The 7,455-nt window shown below is 43.2% G+C and overlaps 1 protein-coding gene and 1 non-coding gene across 5 annotated transcripts in view; both read right to left on the minus strand.

Moving 5' to 3' along the window:
* The window catches only part of ELF1 (E74 like ETS transcription factor 1), a 116,311-nt gene extending 109,084 nt beyond the window's left edge, over positions 1-7,227 (minus strand). For 2 of the 4 annotated variants that reach the window (XM_062194106.1, XM_062194102.1), the window contains exons 1-2: positions 7,123-7,181; positions 4,011-4,091 (exon numbers count right to left, since the gene is read on the minus strand). The gene's annotated coding sequence lies outside the window, so the exon portion shown is untranslated. Of the gene's footprint in view, positions 1-4,010; positions 4,092-7,122 lie in introns of all 4 variants that reach the window. The other 2 variants (XM_062194107.1, XM_062194104.1) reach the window with 2 other exon arrangements.
* TRNAE-UUC (transfer RNA glutamic acid (anticodon UUC)) lies at positions 7,021-7,092 on the minus strand. Its single transcript has one exon. It is a non-coding gene; the product is annotated as a tRNA-Glu (tRNA).
* Positions 7,228-7,455: the final 228 nt, after the last annotated feature.

Consider the following 7,455-nt stretch of genomic DNA (forward strand, 5'->3'; position numbering starts at 1 on the left):
CATAGTATAGTTTTTAGAAAAACTCAGAGAAAAAATTAAATATTTTAATTTAATAATTAAATATTTTAAGTCACTGACATTCTATTTGACAATTACTCTATCATCAAAAGGTGAGGTCCCTAAAATATCAGGTAGCGTAAGAGGCTAGGGATTTAATTCCATCGCCCTCCTCTGCTTGGATATCACAGTTCTTAAAGAATGACGCTTTCACCCACTTCTGCTTTATTGGTGACAGAAATTTTAAGCACTAAATAGTAGCCCTACCCTTCCTGACACCTCAGGAAATTCAAGTATGTACTCCATTTATGACACTATAGGCTGTAAACAGCTCATCTACTGGGAAATTTTTATTTTGTAGCAGCCAAGACTGAACCATTTCCTGAGTTGCAGACAGTAAATAAGTCTTTCAGAATCATTTTGATTTAGGTTATTTTACCACTGTTTAATTCATGAGCAGAATGTCCTATAAATAAGTAACACAGCATAATCCAAACATATTTTACATGAACACAATTCATCAAAGCATGGAGAATTTTTTTTTAAAGATTTATGTATTTATTTGAAATGCAGAGTTACAGAGAGGCAGAGGCAGAGAGAGAGAGAGAGAGAGACAGAGTCTTCCACCCACTGGTTCACTCCCTAAATGGCTGCAACAGCCGGAGCTGGGCTGATCCAAAGCCAGGAGCCAGGAGCTTCTTCTGGGTCTCCCACATAGGTGCAGGGACCCAAGGACTTGTGTCATCTTCTACTGCTTTCCCAGGCCATAGCAGAGAGCTCAATCAGAAGTGGAGCAAGAGCTGGCGCTGTGGGGTAGCGGGTAAAGCCGCCACCTGCATCTCAAATGGGCTCTGTTTCAAGATCCGGCTCCTCCATTTCCAATCCAACTCTCTGCTATGGCCTGGGAGAGCAGTGGAAGATGGCCCAAGTCCTTGGGCCCCTGCACCTGCATGGGAAGACCTGGAGGAAGCTCCTGGCTTTGGATCAGCACAGCTCGGGCATTGTAGATAACTGGGGAGTGAACCAGTGGATGGAAGACCACTCTCTTTTTGTCTCTCTCTGCCTCTTTCTCTCTCTGTGTAACTCTGACTTTCAAATAAATAAATAAATCTTAAAAAAAAAAAAAAAAAAAGTAGAAGAGCCGGGACTTGAACTGGCACCCATGTGGGATGCCAGCACTGCAGGCAGCCACTACACCACAGCGCTGGCTCCTGGGAGAATTTTTAATAACTAAAACCAATTCCACACACACACACAAAATGAGGATAATAATCCATATTCAGGGACTACCACCGTGTTTTATGGGTGATACTGCAGCCTGTGAAGCCGGCTGCTCTACGTCCAACACAGCTTCCTGCTGGTGGCCTGGGAAAGCAGCAGATGATGGCCCAGGTGCTTGGGCCTCTATACCATGTGAGAGACCCACAAGAAGCCCCTGGCTCTTGGCTTTGGCCTGGCTCCACCTTGGGTGTTGCAGCCATTTGGGGAGTAATCCAGCAGATGGAAGATTGATCTATTTTCCTCCGACTTTAAGGTAAATAAATAAATCTTTTTAAAAAAATTTTTCGCCTAGCCAAAAAAGGGGAAGTTTTCACATACTTCTCAAGAAATTTAACACTCAAGGACAATACCATACTTATCATAAAACAGGATGAAAAAATCAGCACAATGGGAAAAAATATTTCACAATAGGCTTACATGCTACAATATTTTTTAAAAAACAAACCCTTTTATATAATATTTCTGGAGCAAAGAAAGATACCGTTTAAAAAGCACTCCTAAGTTTCTACATAACATTTTTAAGCTACTGATTGTATGTTCGATTCTATTTAAAAGCCTAAGAGAAAGCTCAGAGAAAAACTAATTCCAAGCTTTTTATTTAATGAACACAATCACATACGCCTACAAGAAGAACTATAGCCAGTTCTAAAATTATAAAAGAATAAAGCATTACTCTAATTCTGGAGGATTTTAGTTATATCGTCCACAGGGTGGCAGTCTCACAGTCTTAATTTTGTTCCTGGATTCAATGCACAATTTCAGTGTTCAAAAAACCATACACACTTATACATACATGTGGGCAACAAATTTACTGTCTGACCAAACTGAAAACCAAAAAATACCTGTCCTCTCAAAAAAATTTCAGATTTCTCTATTTTGTTTTTTTAGGTTTACTTGCTGACATCTAAAATTTTTATTTCAATGAACCTTTTACACCTGACCTTTCCTTTCTGTTCTGCCGCCATCACCCTATTTAGGCAGAGACTAAACACAAGGAAAGCTATAAGCTTTTAATGTACTGCAAGAGACACTCGACCATGGTCATGGTCTAACATAGGGAGAACAGAGAGCTTGAATAGGACTTGGAAGGTGGGAACGGACACTACAGATATCATCTTTACCATCCTCATATTGCACACTACCACCAAATTAACTTCATTAAACAATCATTACCACAAAGCCCTTTTCCTAAGTTACTTAGCTTAACCCAAAATGCAAAGATCTTGCAAAATCTCCTTGCCAAGGGTTTGTAAAATAAATTTTGCTCTGAACAGTTTGCAACTTTTCATTTTCATGCATTCATTCAAATATTTTCTGAATGTTCACAAGGTGCTTAGAGTACTGCTCCAAATCTAATGATGCAGAGGGCAACAAGTCAAAGTCCTTAGTCCAAAGTTAAAATTTTTACGGAACAGCCTGTTGGAAGGGAAGGGGGAAAGCCTCCAGGCCCTTCTAAGAGGTAGGATGGAAACACACTAGGAAGGGGAAAGGAGGAGGTACCACACAATATAAAGATATCAGAGATCTGACGGAGCACAGAAACTGTCTGATAACAGACCTTAATCTATTTTTGCTGTCTTATTTCTCTTTCCTATCCTACCTGTACCCTCAGATCAGTCAAAATGTGCCAGGAACTTTTAATAACCTCGGCTCATGTTTGCTCTCTCCTAATGCTCCCCTCACCCCCAGTGTCTACAAGCAGAAGCCTAATACTGCCTTCAAAGTCCATCTCCAACACTGCCTCCTAGAGGAGACCCTTCCCCACTCCCCTCCAAGATGTGGATTTTGGAGACCTTCAAACACTTTAGAACACTGGTTTAGCTTCCCCTGAGTATTTATCACACTATGCAATGTCTAATAATTATCTATACACCTTCACTAGTTATTTACTGAGCACTTGCTACCTTCTAGTAGCTAGTTTCATTATTAAATTATTCTATTATGTATAATATGTAATATTCAAATGATAAATATACACGAGATAAAATATTCTATATGTATTTTATTGCTTCAATCTTTTTTAGGTTTTGCTGATAAAACTTACATACCATAAAGCTTATCCATTTAACATGTACGATTCAATATTCTTAATATAGTTATAGAGTTGTGAAATTATCATAATAACTAACTTTAGGACATGGTAATCATCTAACCCCCCTCTAACCTGAGGCAATCGCTAATCTATCCTTTTTATAGATTTACCTGTTTTGGACATCTCATATAAATGTGGTCTTTTATGCTCAGCTTCTTTCACTTAAGGTAATGTTCCTGAATTTCATCCACATCGTAGTGTATTTCAGTATTTCATTTCTTTTTGTTACCAAGTAATGGTCCATTAACAGAAAAACCACATTTTATTTATTCAGTTATGAATTGATGGAAATTTGGTTGTTTCCAGATTTTGCCTATGAACCATGCTGCTATAAAAATTTGTATACAAATTTTGGTGCAGGTCCATGTTTTCATTTCTCCTGGGTATATACCTAGCAATGGAAATGCTGGTCATATGGTAACTCTATGTATAATGTTTGAAGGAACTTCCAAACTGCTTTCCAAAAGCAACTGTACCATTCAACATTTCTACCAGCTACATATAAGGGTCCAATTTCTTCACTATTTTTTGAATCCCATACAACAAGAACAATCCCATTACAGGAGGGAGTCGCTAAAAAGTTCACAGAAAATGCACGTTATGTATGAATTCCAAAATTTCTGTACCAAAATAGACTTACGTTTCCATTAAAATTCCATTTTTCTATGAATTCTTTTGAGGTATCCTTGTACAATATCCTTATCTTCATGGAACTTACATTCTGATGGGACATGACAAGAAATAAAAACAAACAGGGTAATTTCAGAGAGTAAGGAAATGAAAAAATTGGGTAAAATAACCAGAAAGTAACCAAAGACAGAGTTTTCAGCTTGGGTGGTCAGTAAAGACTCAAGATGTGAAAAGGTGGAAGGAGAATAGAACAGATAGATGAAACAGCAAGGAATAAAACTCTAAAACAGGAGTAAGCCTGGCATATTCAAAGTGCATAAAATGAAGCCAGTGTCCCTAAAGTATAACAAACAGAATGGGTAGGAGATGAAGCAAGAGGCCCACATAACATTGAGCCTCAGGGACCTTGGTAAAGTATAGATTTTACCTCAAAACACCACAATCATTTAAATCTCTTACACGTCTTCAAACACAGGTGTTCATCTCTACTAACATTTACTGAGTTTTCACATATCTCTGATTACACCTAGCAAATATTAAAGGGTAAATATATTTCATTCGACTAATCACTACTCCATGGTCCAAGAAAGAACCAAAAACATGACTGCCAATGTTGTTTTGGTGACAAGGCAAAAGTGTGTGTGTGTGTGTGTGTGTGAATCCTCACAAATTTATGACCTAGTCCTCCCAACGTTAGGAACACAAGTATATCTTACTGAGAGTAATGAGCAGCACTGTATTACAATATAACAAAATTTTCAGTAAAGGAAGCCAGTAAGAATACAGCTACAGATCATTCTCATAATTTAAGACCTCATTCTTATAAACTGAATTCCAATTAACTGTTTTTCTCCATTCTATTCATTAAAAATGAACATTTAACTCCTAAACATAAAATCTATGGGCACGGAATATATTTCTATATTGTTTGAGTCTTTTAAAACAATATTTTTTCACATCTTCTATACTTGGGTTTTTCAAACAGGGAAAAAAAGTGTTTTTAAAACCCTAGTAACATAAAAGGTCCCTGTTACCTTGTCAAAACTTACCAAGTTAAAAGTCCTTCCTACTTTCCCCAGCTGATCCTCCAGGCGCCCTGTGCTCCTGCCAAACCAGAATGCTCACCAGCCTCCCGTACTTGTACCCCCCCTACTTCAGATTTGTGATTCACATTCCCCAACAGGAGAAATCCAACCAGTTCTTCAAGGTCCAGGGCAAAGCCATCATCTCTGTACTCCAGGAGCGCTAACCACTACGCAGACACTGTCCTACCATATTCTACTTGGTAAACAACTATTAGACAATCAGTTTACCCATACCCTACCACCATTTGTAATTACTGGATGCAGAGTTTAATACAGCACCCATTTTAGCACCATTTGGGACAGTATAATACTAGGTGATTACAAAACACAAGGTCAAAAGTTAAGACCTCTGTGGAGACAATAAAGGCAGAGGTGTCTTCCCTTCCAATCTAATACTTCAGTACCTTGTTCTTCCTAGTAACATAGTGCCACTCCTTATTGAAATGAAACTTTTCCACTTTCATTACCTATCCATGAATTGTCCAACGATTCTTGCCACTCTATCTGAGGTCTGTAACACATTATCAAGAATTGTAGCTCTTCCTAAAGCCAGAGGGCAGAGAAGGTGGAAGATCTGCACAAGGTCACACAGCTAATCACCAATCCCAAGGTATGATCCTTCCAGTGGTCTATGCACCACCCACTAACGTGAAGAACCTCAACATCAGCTAACTTCAAAAGCAGATGGCAGTGTCAGGCGTGTTAAGGGCTCGAATGTTTGCATCAACAGCATTTAAAATAGTAATTAATTTCTCATTACACAAATCGCGTTCACGGACGATCTTCAAACCTACTACGCAGTTAAATCTACAACACAGCCGGAACACATACTAACCACTGAAACTTCTGCTCTTAATAATGGCACTGCTTAGAAGCCCATCCGCAAGAGTCACTTTTTCCTTCTTCATTTGTCCCCAGGGGCCCGACGGACTAAACATTATAGCTGACCCTATTTTTCTAATTTCAACTGCATTTAAGATAACGCTTTTGTTTCATTTACGGCTCACGCTGCTGACACAGCTGCCCAGTCTTTGTAATAAACACAGGGCTTCTATATTTAAAAACACAGTGCAACTTTGTTATAACATCCCCTCCCCAGTCTCCGGCCAATTTTCTCTTGCAAGCCCCACCTCCACACCAGGATTTTTTAATTAGCGGCCCTCAAAACGTTGGCCCCTTTGGAAAGTCCATTTTCTTCCTTAAAGACGTCTCATCACAGTGGTATTTGCCTTCCCCGCAGCTCGTCGTGTGTTTCTCCAGGGGAGAGGGAAAAACATTGAACAGCCTCCCTTCCCCCAAGGCCTTCTCCAGGGGCGGGGGGACTTCTGAGCCCGTGCCCAGCGCCCGGTGTCAAGTCCAGGGGACTCGGCAGGCCGGGCGCGGGGTGCGGCGGGCACGCACGCGGCCGGCGGGGGTGCCCGGTGCGCGGGAGCCGCGGGACTCGCACCGTGGTCGGAAGGGGCTCTCGTCCACGCGGGGCCCACGGGTGACACCGAGCGCTCCCAGCGAGGGCGCGGGCTCGGGGACTCCCGGGGCAGGGGACGAACACGCCCCGCGCGTCCCGGGACCGATCGGAAGGGGGCGGCCGAGCAGGGTGTGGACCGAGGGGGCGCCGGGAGGAGATAACGCGGGGCCGAGGTTAATCATCACCTCCCAAGCGTCTGGAAAAATACGGCGACCCGGGGCCGGCGGAGCAGCCCCGGAGAAAGCGAAACTCCCTTCGGATCTAGCAGCCTCAAGAGCCCGAGGCGGGAGAGGGACCCCAAGTGCTCTCGTTCCTCCAAGGACCCGCGCTGCCCCCCCAAAGTAGCAGCTCAGCTCCCGGCGCAACTAACACAAACTCATCTACACACGGGACAGGAAGACAGCCACAGCCATTCAAAGTAAAATAAGTCAGTTTCCCAAATTGCTTTTCAAAAGACAAAAATTTCGACATTCCCATACCGGGAGTCGAACCCGGGCCGCCTGGGTGAAAACCAGGAATCCTAACCGCTAGACCATATGGGAAGTGCTGATGAGGGCACCCCCGTAACCCACCTGACAAGCGTAAGCGCCGCCGCTGCCTCTACGCTCACGGCCGCCGTCGCTGCCGCCGCCGCCGCCTCTGCGCCACTCGCGCCGCGGCAGCCGCTGCCCACGCGCACGAACGAGCCGCCCGGAGCGCGCGGGCGTCGCGGGGGAGGGGCGGGGCTTTCTGCCGCCACGGGAAAGTTCTAAGGCGAACGAAGCCCAGGCCAGTCGCGGTCCCACTACCAGCGGTTTCACCTTCCTTTCCTAACTCTGCCAACAGCCCCCTAGCCCGCAAGTCCGGGTCGCTCCGCTGGTCAAAGTGCGTGCGGGGCTAGTTGGCCAAGTTGAGGGCGGCGACGT

Source organism: Lepus europaeus, chromosome 6 (genome assembly GCF_033115175.1).
Source record: "Lepus europaeus isolate LE1 chromosome 6, mLepTim1.pri, whole genome shotgun sequence".
Classification (NCBI taxonomy): domain Eukaryota; kingdom Metazoa; phylum Chordata; class Mammalia; order Lagomorpha; family Leporidae; genus Lepus; species Lepus europaeus.